The sequence below is a fragment of the Anguilla rostrata genome, chromosome 4 (assembly GCF_018555375.3).
Source record: "Anguilla rostrata isolate EN2019 chromosome 4, ASM1855537v3, whole genome shotgun sequence".
In the NCBI taxonomy this organism is placed as follows: Eukaryota; Metazoa; Chordata; class Actinopteri; order Anguilliformes; family Anguillidae; genus Anguilla; species Anguilla rostrata.
In genome coordinates, this window is record NC_057936.1 from 46,740,153 (window position 1) to 46,753,129 (window position 12,977).

At 38.7% G+C, this 12,977-nt stretch overlaps 2 long non-coding RNA genes across 2 annotated transcripts in view; one reads left to right on the forward strand and one right to left on the reverse strand.

Annotated features, from left to right (window-relative positions):
• The window catches only part of LOC135253473 (uncharacterized), a 17,936-nt gene continuing 4,959 nt past the window's right edge, over positions 1-12,977 (forward strand). The window contains exons 1-2 of the long non-coding RNA XR_010329626.1: positions 1-249; positions 3,806-3,912. This is a non-coding gene — a long non-coding RNA (uncharacterized LOC135253473). The remainder of the gene's footprint in view (positions 250-3,805; positions 3,913-12,977) is intronic.
• Positions 8,077-12,977, reverse strand: part of LOC135253474 (uncharacterized) — a 20,072-nt gene continuing 15,171 nt past the window's right edge. Inside the window, exon 3 of the long non-coding RNA XR_010329627.1 lies at positions 8,077-8,448. This is a non-coding gene — a long non-coding RNA (uncharacterized LOC135253474). The remainder of the gene's footprint in view (positions 8,449-12,977) is intronic.

Below are 12,977 nucleotides of genomic sequence, written 5' to 3' on the forward strand. Positions count from 1 at the left end.
GCCGCAGACAGGCACGTAAACGACTAGTGTCTGTCTCTAACTGCTATAACTGATGTAAGAGTTAGAATCTTGATCCAAATATATAAAACCGTGAAGGCGCTTGGAGGTGTTAATATTTCCTTCCGTATCTCAAAATATCTGGCATTGTTTAAGTCAAACACGCGGTAGCCTATATGAGAAACGCATTATTTCCACGCAGAAAAAAGTTTTTTTTCCTGTGTCACCAGACAGTTGTTCATAAATACACAGGTAAGACAGTTATGGACATTTTGAACGAAAGCCTATTGTTGATAGCAGTAAGCTGGATGTATGAATGGTTGGCAGTGCTAAACGGAAGTTTGGCGTTAATAAAATCAAGTAAAAGACAGAAAGTCTTCCCGATTCGGGAAAATGCATTTAAGACTGACGTTATTGCCATTTGTTGTACTCTATTGTAAAATTACTTGGGGTTACTATTGTAGCCTATGGTGAATAGTGATGAGGTACCACTGCGTTTTTGTTTAGGCTGCTCGTGAGCCCTCATTTATAGCTAAGAAGATGAGCAGGTGACGCACCTTTGCTCACGTGAATACGCCTTACAGTATCCCCCTGCACACGTTTTGCACGTTATACATTTATAAAGGATGTACAGTGCGAATTATCCGTGCGTTTAGACTCAGTATGTAAGGCAAAGACTTGTCTGGCACCAGTCTACTCTGGACAGGACTGGAACAACAGTTAATGAGTTAAATGGGACAGGGAGTTTTGTTTTGGTTATCACTAATAATTCTGTAATGCACGCATTGATTTGTAATGCATTGTGTTGGATATTGAGAGCAGACATTATTGTCATTGTATTATATTCAGTATATTCTTGAAGTTTGGTCAAAGAGTCATTTTAATTCTCTTGCCTTCCCCTAAATACTCTGCTCCCTTATATTCTCAATGTTTTATCGCGTACTGTACTACTCCATTGTCTGGGACCTGGCACTGGAGCATGACGCACACAAACTATTCATGAAGCCTGCATCAGGGTGGGAGAAAGTTGCATCAGAAGGGGTAGAATTTTCCCTCCCCATTGACCAAGAGAGCGATGCGTTTGTGGATGCTCAAATGGTGGCGCCAGTTCATCCACCAACACTAATGGGGAGGCTGATGTTCAGAATGCACCTGTGAATGGGCAGGAGGGGTCGAAAAGGGGCGGGGGTGATTAAACTTTGTAATGACGGCGAGTCTGCCCATCGATTTGTCTCAACTTGCAGTGCACCACCTGCTTCACTCATGAATATACTGGGCTTTCAGACAAATAGTCATGAAAAGAAGTTTTGGAATGATGCCAAATGCTGTGCATTGCCCCATCTTGGTAGCTATAAGCCCATTTTTAAGAATATGGAGGAACACATACTTGTTACTATGGTGCTGCTTAAATGCAGGCAGAATTATTCTAGACATTTCTCAATAGAAACAAGAAGCAAATCAAACCTTATTCTGATAGCTAATATCATATATTTGGAGTTCTTGGTGTATTTCGAGGTCACAAGAGAAGCTAGCATTTTTGCAGTTGTGGTGCTAACATTTTGTAATCATTACAATGAGAACTGCCAGAATTTTGCTGGCTCAACCAATGCATTGTTAGGAGCTAGATACAATTTTTTCTCTGCTGTTATAATGAATGCTGAAGTACAGCAGCACTGCAGCACATCCTGGGTTTTTGGACAAGATGGCGCCTTTTGAAATCTGTGCGCAATTGTTCAATGTCTCACTATTTAAAAAAATTATTCTTGTTGAAGAATTATAATCAGGAACAAGGGGGACAAGTCGACACACATTGTGATACCAAAGTCCTATTTGGTTATAAAAGATTTATCAGAGGTTATCAAACATTTAAAGTTTAAGATATATCACATGAAGACTGTGTATGTGTGTTTGTGTGAGTGTACGTGTGTGTGTGTGTGTTTGTGTATGGTATGCGTGTGTGTGTATGTGTATGTGCAAGTTCAAGTATTTTCAAACAACATGGGTGTATATGTGGCTTTTATGGCTGATTTTCATTACAGAACAGTGTCTTTTCACATCACTCCCTGTCTTCTGGGGTGAAATGACACATACACAGTGTGGCTGTGCAGTTCCTTTCTCCTGAGGACAAATACGGTCCATAGTATTAGCAGTCAGCAGTTTATTTTGTAAAAAAAAAAAAAAAGACTAAACAAAGTTGGAAATAACGTTATCCGACATAAGTACCTTAGGTTAAAGAAGCGCACTGTTTGGAGTAGCTGCTTCAAGCTTTTAAGCAAAACTACCCACACCAATTTGCCCCCAAAACCAGAAAGGCCCAATGTTATTTGAAATCTGTTTTTACTGCATTCTTGAATGCTAGTTCATTGAATACTTTAATTTTCTCAGAAATGCTGCAGAAAGTCCATTTGACTGGTCTTTCAAGTGTGATGAAATTTCCTCGGGGCGTAGTCTGACACAACAACTTATTTGTGCTAAGTTGCACTGTTATGTTTATCTGCTGGGCTATCAGTGGCCAGTCTAAACAGATCACTTAATTATCACATTTTGAGATTGCTGGAAGCAAGTATTTAAACCAAGAGGCATTATTTCCTCTGTGCACTTACCACATGGGTTTTCATAATGATTTTTACTCTGCAGAATGAAGTTTAAAGGCATTTTTTTGTGTCCATTATTTTTGCGGTAGTTGTTTTTTTACGGCGATCTGTCCGTGTTGAATATTGATACAGTGTTTAATGCGCAATAAAAAATTTTTTTAGCAAAAAGGCTTTGTTCATGGTCGAAGTGGTTTGTGGTTTCCTTTGTGTCAAACAAATTACTGTGCTGTTTTGTTTTATGCAGCTTTTAATCTGGAATATAAAACAGCGCTTTTTTTTGTTTTTAAGTATTTTTCTTTGCTTAGACAACATCACAAGATGAAGTGTCCCTTACATTACGGGAAAATATTACAAGGCCCAGAAATATTAACGCTTACGTGAATGCACTAGTCAAAGTTAATCACGAAGTGCCATACTGCATATATCGATTGGGCCTTTAGAATAACCTTTGTACCGATAGTTTATAGCTAATCGGACCTCTTACAGTAAGGTTAAGGAAGGCCTCCCTCAAATGATCCGCTAACCCATCACTTGAATGAAAATAATTTGTAGTATCGTGAACGTAATGCCTCGTAGCTGTTTACGTTTTTGTTTTTCTGGATTGTGCCTTTAGGATTGTGCCTTTATTACATGCTGGGTTTGCTGTGTGTTTTTTAAGTCATCTGTGAATCAGTGGGGAATGGACCTTGCTCAGCGGTTGCAGCCGTTGAAATTCAGGGCCTTGGACATTAAGCCAGCACGCCAGCCACTACCCAACATTATTGTGTCAGTCTATAGTGTAGTATATGCAAGATGATGTGCTGTTAGGATTGTGTTTGCAGTGCTAACATGAATTGTTTCTCTTATTATATTGCATTAAATAATCATCTCATTTTTAATTTTGTCTTTTGAAAATAATTTTCTCATTTGAAGAAGAAATATACCAAACTACTAGTAATGTCAGAAGTTAAATATTTAGTATTTTTGTTGAGACGCAACAACAGCTGGTGTAAATAGGTTTGAAGATTTCCTTAAATGCTGACTACAGCATCCATAGTAGAAATAATCCTTGACCCAATAAACACAACCGTTAATATCACAAATATATATAAACATTACATTTAAGTTATTTGTACTTCAATAATGGATTGGTAGCGCTGCATTTAATGAGCATGTGTCACCCGCTCAATTCTTTCCCTGTTTAATCATTGCTCTTTTAAAAAACGTTTTTGCAGCAAACGGAAGCAGCACCTAGCATTTCTCCTAGTGGCCTTGTTTTCGTGGCGATGTCTACCTTCTCCCGTGCGTAAAGACGAGGAGAGGAGATGCTGATGCTGCTGAGGTGAGTTTAAATGTTTACGTGGCAGTCAAGCACATTTAGACATGTTTAAGAGGGCAAGAATGCAGGGAATGCTCAAAGGAGTGAGTGAGGGCGAATGGGAATCCCTTGGGGACAGGCCTGATGTTAACAGCAGTTGTGCAGTAGCCTGTATTGTAAAATCTGACAGAATTGCTCTGGGAAACAGGAGACTGACAGCTCTCAGGCCGACCATTTGCAGCTATCATACTTCATAAAAGCTCATTGCCCTTCACTTCAGCGCGCAGAAAGAACCGAAACCCATTCTCCTTCAATCGGCATGTGTCGTCAAATGCAGTTTTTGTCTTTGTTTGCATGCATTTATATGTTTATTTGTATTATTTACTTTTCACAAAGCGCACTTTTAAAATGGGAATTTACGTTTACGATTATTTAAATATTTTTGACTGGCTACTTGTAGTCATAACTCAGACTTTCTTTACTGCCCTTTGACACTCTGTTATGTGTTCGTCATGGGTGAGTTTTTCACCTCAAGAATCGATTAATGTTCATTTTTAAAAAGTAGCTTGGGTTTTATTAATTTATTTATTGTGTATTGCCCACTGCACAGACCCCGATGTGCCCCGGTCTGTTTCAGCAATAGGGCTGTTTTTAGGGCATTAGGAGAATAGGAAAAAAGTAAATGTTTGGTTTTGATATTAAAATTGTCTGCTGGTCTCATTAGTCTTAAAATTGACGAGTTCTATTGAGTTGTCCTTTTTACAGTGTCGTGAGTCAGAGATTTATGAATTAAATGAATTCTGAAGTGTTTATATTCTTATTTGGCCCTGTTTTGTTTACTTTGGAAGCTGTTTGTATGTTTCAGATTTTTGAAGAAACTAGACTTAATGAAGAAGGCTGACTTGTTATTCAAAATTTATGTTTTTAATTAGTTGAAAATGACTAATGACCAGTTTTGGTGCTTTTATAGAAAGAATAGCAGTATAACGTACTGCAGGGCAGAGTACAATGTAGTATTGATATAAGTTACTATGTGGTCTATTTGTGAAGAAATCGTTAAAATGAAAGTCCAGTTGAAAATGCAGTATAACTGCGGTGCAGATTTTCTATAACACATTTAAATTTTAAGAGGCATCATAATTTTTAATTTCTTCAGGTAAATATATGTATTGTCAAAAGTGACATCCAAATGTTTATTATGTGAGAATTGGAAAAAAGATGCACTGTTTTAAATTTACTATTTAGAGTAAAGAACAAAATCTAATCTAGGTTCCACAATGTCATCTTTTGAATTTGCTGATTAGTATTGTTTTATTTTTTTTAATTAAATTTTTTTTTCTTCTCAAGTATTTGAGTTTCCTTAGAGAAACAACATTCATTTAAGAATCCTTTGGCAACTCATGGAGAGTGTCCGCAGTCCTTTAACTGTTACACAGTAGTTGATGAGGTCAGCTTACCTCATTTGACACTGGCTCCTCATATAAGAAGTTTTAGTTTCAAAAGAAATAATAATTTTATCTGTTATGTCATTTTTTCACGTTAGTTTCAAACCTAAACTTGGCTAAAATGGTTGTGTGGCTGTGCATTTGCCATCTTTAATGTAGACAGTTATTTTTGCGCAGATACCTTTGATTACCAGCTAAGGGAGTCAGCATGACTCAGCTTCTTTCCATAGCATAAACGTGAGTAGGAAAAGGGAGATATTGCTGCATAAAGCTGCAGGCACCAGTCTTGCTTTATGGAAACACAACCTTTTCAGTGTGCTGCAAGCAGTCATTTCAAGTGATGGTACATTTAGCTGCTGAATCGGGAGTTTTACTATACAGCGGTGATGTATGAAACCACAGCATGCATCGAGTGCCTATAGAGCATCACTCACGGTAAATCCGACGCTGCAGTTTTTTTTTTTTTTTTTTTTTTAAAGCATGTGATCCCACGTTGGATCACATGACTGCAGAGTTCCGCCATTTTTTCCCCTTTGTAGTGTGCAACAGCGACACCAACAATGCGGTCTCCACAAACGCAGGTTCATCCCACTGGCTACGTAACTCTCCGAAAGCCCCTATCCAGGGGCCTCGCTCTGACATTGATGCGGCACACTGTGTATCGCAGCTTCACATGACATTTTAAGACCGCTGCTGGCAGGCATCCAAGAGCCCAGACTGACTTCCCCCCTCACGGCAGCGTAATTGTGCATGGCTCTGCATACATCTGTACCCGCTGCCGGTCTCCGAATGTCAGGCGCTCAAGGGCAGTTCCCCCTCCATTTTGAGGTGTAGCCCGAACCGGAGCTAGCGAAAAGGAGCTTCTTGGATTTCGGCTCCGTTAGCGTGGAGGACGGGCGGACTTGCTAGGCAGGGGCCTCTCGGTACCGCTCGCAAAAAAAGTAGCTCTGTGGTTCTGGGCAGATCTCACTGTACAGGGCAACGTGTTCTTATAGACGTTATTAAACCCCTCTCAAAAGCCGACCCCTATATGTAGCGGGCATGCTTCTGCAGCTGAGGTTTTCCTTCATGAAAGCTAGTTTGTTGCTCCCTACCTGGAACTGGGCTAGATCACAATTAAATGTGAAAAATAAAACACAGCGGTGAGAAAATACTTACCTGCTGCGAAGGAAGCCAGAGCCGTTGTTTTGCAGGCACAGAGAGGGAAATTTGCTAATGGTTCTCTGTTAAGAACGAATGTCATCTTTCAACAGGGTGAACTGGTATACACATGGCTATCTTTGCAGTTTGCGGTCAGGTGAATATTGATTTCACTTCCAGATTACAGTGTAAATTACGAAACAGTGATGATGCATAGTAACGTGTTTCAATTTATCGTAGGAGGCCGTACCAAATTCATGCAAACGGCACAGGCTACTGCAAAATGTACGATCTTAATTTTCGTTTACTGACAACAAATAGACATTTACTTGTAGAAATCATGATTATGTGATTGTTTTACCAGAATTTCTTCAAATATTGTGACATTTTATAGGCAGTGAATTGTTTTGCGTTTGTCGAAATGAAACAAAATGAATGAAATTGCAGACTTTTGCTAAATGGAAATTTCATGCTTTTTAATTTTTTATATTTGAAAAAATGTTTTACTACATGCTTCTATTTAGTATAGATGGACTGTTATACCATTTAGGAAACAATCATATTTTGTGCACAACAGTGAGCTTGTAGCCAAAAATATAACTCTATGATACCTGCGATTGTACTAAGATGTGCCAAAACATATTTTCCATAAGAAATATTTACAATTAGCTAACCAATCAAAGCTTAACATCTAATGCTGACTATTAAAATGCTTACCAATTTTTATCGTTCATTAACATTCAAATATTTCTTGGTGTTATTTACTTTACAGTATTCAAACCCAAACTTAGATAATATATAATATAAGCTATAGCATACAAACAAAGTAATATAACAAAAAATAATATTTCTATGTATTGCGCATATTTTAGATAAACATAGTGGGCTAGAAATAAGATACTTTTACATGATACTTTGTTAGATGGAATGAATGTCGCTGAAATTGCAAAGGTAAATAAAATTTAGTTTTATTTCATTTTGTTTTTGTATCTTTTCCAATTCACATTACATTTAAATTTGAGCACATTTTAAATTTCTAATAGTATAACCAAGATAACGAATATTGATGAAACACTCTTGGTCCGTGTTTTACGATAACGTTTTTTGAAATAAAACTATAAATTACATGGAAGAACTGAATGTTTTCGCCGGATTATTGTAGAATTGTGTTTAATCGGATGCTCCTGAGGACAGACGTAAATGTACTAGAAAGGGCGCAAGGATCTGTTCACGAGGTGTCGTTTGTTAGGAAATTTCAGTCATCAGTTTGGCCCAATGTTTTACTGAATGCGACAACTTTTTACAGTATGACTTAAGTACTTTTGAAGTTTATATGAATTTCCTCACTTCCTCAAAAGCATAATGTAGCAAGATTCCACTTTACAGAACATTTTCAACGGGGCTTGCAAACTTCTTGTTACATCGGTAAACTGGAACACAAGCGAGGAAAAATGGGTGTAATTTTTTCACCACATACAGTCCTACACTATTCAAATAATAAAATTGACTACAATGGAACACGCAAAATGTAAGATACTTTATTATTATTATTATTATTATTATTATTATTATTATTATTATTATAAAACCAGGCAACTGAAAACCAGCCACATAGAACTGGTCAGCTGAACGCTGGACCATAGATGTTATGACTAGGTACTGTATGCTTAACAGATTTATCTCTCTCTCGCTCTCTCTCTCTCTCTCTCTCTCTCTCTCCCCCCTCCTCCTTCGCTCTCAAACACTCATCTGTCTGTCCTCATAAGACTCTGCTGCGGTTTTTATTTATTTATTTATTTTTGCTGTCTAGAACGTGAGGGCGGAGAGTAGTGACACAGCGAGCCGGTCCGCTGCTCTGTTTGGCCAGAGGTGTGCAGCAGGATCAGGCCCGGGCTTAATGTCCTGTACTCAGTGCCTGGGCAGCTCAGGCTCTCTGCTGTCTAACGGGAGGCCTCTGCACTGCAGACGGGGTGTCCTGCATCAGAGTGAGAGGGCTGCTGTTAGCCTCAGCAAAGGGTGAGCCCTCCAGACGGGTCAGCCCCAGCAGGCCACGGGAGAGCACAAATCATAGAGAGGTCTGTGTATACGCACATACCTGTACAGCGTGCGTGTTTGTGTCTACGCACGTACGTGTGATTATATAACACGACTGTTAGTGTTTATTTCTTCGCCGTAACTTATTGCTTCAGAGACTTTTACTTTGCTGGCATTTTGCAGACGCTCTTATTCCGGCGACAGGATGCAAACACGAGTGGAAAAATCAGGGATTGAAGTGCAATTACTCTCTCAAGGGGGAAAGTAAAGTCCCAAGGAAGACCGTTTTTTAAATTTTATTTAACCTTTATTTTACCAGGCAGGTCAATTACGATGTGAATCTAATTTACAACAAAGGCCTGGCAAAGCAAGTGCAAGTGCAAGCTCAGATTCAGCTGACAACTGGTCAAGTACCTTTTTGGACATTACAGCGAATTAAGTTATGCAAATATGAACACCACCATCATGAGCATTAAACTACATTAATTGTATATCAGTACAACAGGCTCTGAAATAGGAGATGTTAAGATTATAGTAAATAGGCATGAAATTGAAACAACGGAGAATAAATGTATGTATAAAAGTCTGGAGCCTTTCCACTCTATAATACCGGCCTGAATTTTCTGCTGAACCATAGTCATTAAAAAGCAATCCTACCTTACCCATGCTATTTATGCAGTGCCAAACATTTGTGAGATTCGCAAGAGAAAAATTGACAAGACTACTATTCTTACTGGAACCTACAATGAACCATAATTAGCTATGCTAATCTCTTTCAGAAATCATTCGAAAGTGCAATTGTGAGATTTTGGGAACCAACATTTGGTTGTGGTTTGTAGTCGGAGTTCTGAGAAGATGTTGGAGGAATGGAAGATAGTGGGCGATTCTGCACCTCTGACAGTTCTCAAACTTTCTCATATATATATATATATATATATATGAGAAAGTTTGAGATCTTTTGGCATTGTAGCTGTTCATGTGCTCCATCAAAGGAGTGCACATTTTCATAACATTATTTTAAAGTACTCACAATATTAATTAAAATGTAAGCTTTTCTCATGTGTTGACGAAGCTTCCCTGACCTTGACTGGAGAGAAAGCAGTAGATTATCAGTCTGCTGAGCACACGTAATGTCTCGGCCGACCTTCTGGCCAGTGCCCTCTCCTCTGCATGTTTTTGAATCGCAGGAAAACAATTATTTTGCTTCTTGTGGTTCACTTTCTGCCAAGGCTATACAAAAGGAGTCTTATTTACATAACATCTTTGGAAATTAATAGACTTATTACGCAAGCAGTGCATGAAAGTGGAGATCAGTCAATACCTAAGAGGTGAGAGTAGTTGAGTGTGGGGGGGGTGTACTGTCGGAGTTGCCTCTCCTGAAAGCTGTCAGCAGATTTTATAGTGAAAAAACAACATGCCACTGCTACCCAGCTGCTGCAGGATGCTGACAGCCCCACTGCTTTCTTATGTTTTCATTGTCTCTCTGCTTTCTCACTGCTTTCTTATGTTCTCATTGCCTCTCTGCTTTCTCAGCCCCTGGAATTGAAATGCAGACAAATTGCCACGCTGGAATAAGTGTGATTTTGATTCCTATCGGGGGAGGCTTCTTATGTTGGGCGTGTGTTGGTTAGTCCCAAAGATTTTTGCTGAGTGATCAGCCGATCTGTGGTCAGATGTATTCCTGCATATGGACGCGCGCTATCGCTAGCTGGGTGGAGTGCGTGATCATTGGCTGTTATTGGGACAGAAATTAGGTTGTTAAATGTAGAAGAAAATATTGGGTAATGATGAGGGAAGGGGAATCTGTCAGTGTTTGACTGCAGCACAGCGCTCCTGTTTTAATTGCAGGACGGCAGGAAAACGCATCGAAATTTTAACGGTTCACATTTATGTCAATATTTATTGCAAACGAGGGATTTCATCAGCCATTTTGATTCACCTCCTGGATATAGAATACTTGGCAAAAGAAATAGGTCACATATATACAATCACTACATTACTCATTTTGTTAATTACACACGCATTCAATCAAATATCCATGTGAAATATTATTTTCCCCATTTAATATTGCATTTTTATTCATCTAATTGGTCTTCAAGGCATATGAAGTAGATTAGGCTGAAGTGGGTGTTGCTGTGTATGACATTGGGGTGAAAAGGAACCAGTCACTGAAGAGGCAGTGTGATTGGCCTATTGGTCAGTTTATTAGGGAATCTTCGATTTATTGACACGCCAGAGAATGCGGAATTCTGTTATTTTGTTAACGGTTCCCAGCAGCAGTGAAGGACTTCCTGTATTCACAGTCCTTTTGGCTTGCCCCGCTGCCATCTTTTGCCATTTCTTTCGTAGCACTTTTCTCTTCTGATAGGTTCTTAATGACGTCTTACAGAAATGAACCTGCAGGATTCAGCTGATGCACACGTCTGTGTGTATGTTTATGTACGTGTAGCTGTTCACTTGTAAATTTAACTAATCATGGAAAGCACACCTGACTCACTGACTGCTGAGGGAAAAATACATTGGCATGTTTTCAAAATATTACGAATTGTGCACACACTTCTACGTCCTGCCTTGTGTGAGACTTTCAGTTCAGCTGAAATATTTTTAGGCAATGTTCTTTTTGGCATGGGGAAGTCATCTTATTCCCCATACCCAAATGAAACTATTAAAATGGAGCGGTATTCCATTCCAACCGCAACATATATGACGCGAATGAATCATGGGTTGCTCAGCAGCGTGCAGTAGTGGCCAGATTTTAGAGTTATCTTCATTCAGCAGCGGTTTTAAACCTGCAATACATTGCAACTTCAAATGTTGTTTTCAGCTAAAAGGTGAAGTTGCTGAGGCTGAATCATAACCCAGGGACCCCTTGCTGGAATGACTCGTAAGGTACAATTCCACCTCCTCTGGTGGGGTGTGGAGGGGGGTACTTGTTTGTTTTGTGAATGCTGTCACATGCTACAAAGCTCAGGCAAGGCCTTGGATCTTCTTAGAGGATGTCAAGATCCTACAGTGTAAATTCTACTGTTGGTGTTTTTTTTTTTCAGCTTCCAGGGTAAAGAATGGCAAAAGGAAAATGCTAAATACTGTCCGTTCTTAAACAGGCTTTGTAATGGACTGGAAAGGTCAAAGCTAATGAAGTCAAAAGAATGACCCCTGGTATCCAGTGGTGGCAGTGAAGGGGTGGTTTTCCCTGTCAACCTTGGGGTTAATCTCCTTTTGATTCTAACTGATGGACGATAGCATGGCTCTTAAAGGGGGATCTGTGTTTTGCTTTCTGTGGCAGTTCATAGCTTTACGGCACAAGGGTGGTGTGAGTCTAAATCAATATTTTCAATGTCCGTGCTTTTCAAACGGACCCTAAAACTGTTAAGTACTTCCGTTTTACTTTGCTCAAGATCTCAATACTCGCATAGTTATATATGTACTTTTATTTCAGGAGAAAAAGCTAATCTCTTCTTTTAAGTCTTGCATCTGATGGTTCAGTGTCTAAATATCATACCAACAGTTAGCATTCTATGAGCTAAAGTTATTGATACCAGCAAATAAAAAAAATTAAAAATGAACGTCTCAAACAGTAGATTTTCTTTTAATTTAACGATTTGGTCCAGAAATTGTATTCGGTGCGGAGTGAGGTCATCTCAGTGTTTGGCTCAGGCCTTCGAAAAATGTCAGAACATCCCTGCATTGAAAGCTTCCTATTCCTTTCTGTGACTTATATAATACAATACAACTCAGTCTAACGGTATAGCTTTTTTATACGTGAGATGATTCATGGATAAAAATATGTAACTTTTCCACAATGCAACTTGCCTTGCCTATGCTTTTAATAAGTGAGAAATATTTTGGAATCAGCCCTTACTGATTTTCTGTAAAAATAAAAGTGTTTTTTTAAACAGTACTGAGGAATGATTTATTATGAAATGTTTGTTGTTTAATAAAGAGTTCGGCAAGACAAGACAGTGTGTGTAGGTGTATTTTTTATTATTATTAAGCACTGCTTTTCCATACTGTCAATCACACTAAAAATATATAACCATATATGATATGGTAACTGCTCTGACCTTCTGGAAAACAGTGCTTAGCCATTTTGCCTTTCAGTACTGCAGGTCATTTTAACCTTTGACTGACCGAGTGTGTCAGCAAATGTGTTTCTTTCTTTGGTTTATGGGTTATGTATTAGTCATAGACAGTACTGATAAAATATAATCAATGGTAGGTACATAAGATTGTGTGAATATTTTAGACCAAACTAAGGACACATTGGGAGGATTGAATACCCTCCAACAAGTTTTCTTAATGCTTGTTTCCTCAAAGAACCAAATCTTGTCATTCTTGTTTCAGTTGATTTAAGGTGTTGATTCTCCAGTGTTTTCCACAGGATTCTTTTGTTTTGTTTTTGTTTTCACTTGTTTGTTTGAAAAGGCTTGAGGGGGGTTTCATTAAATGAGGGTTTGAGGCGATGACTGA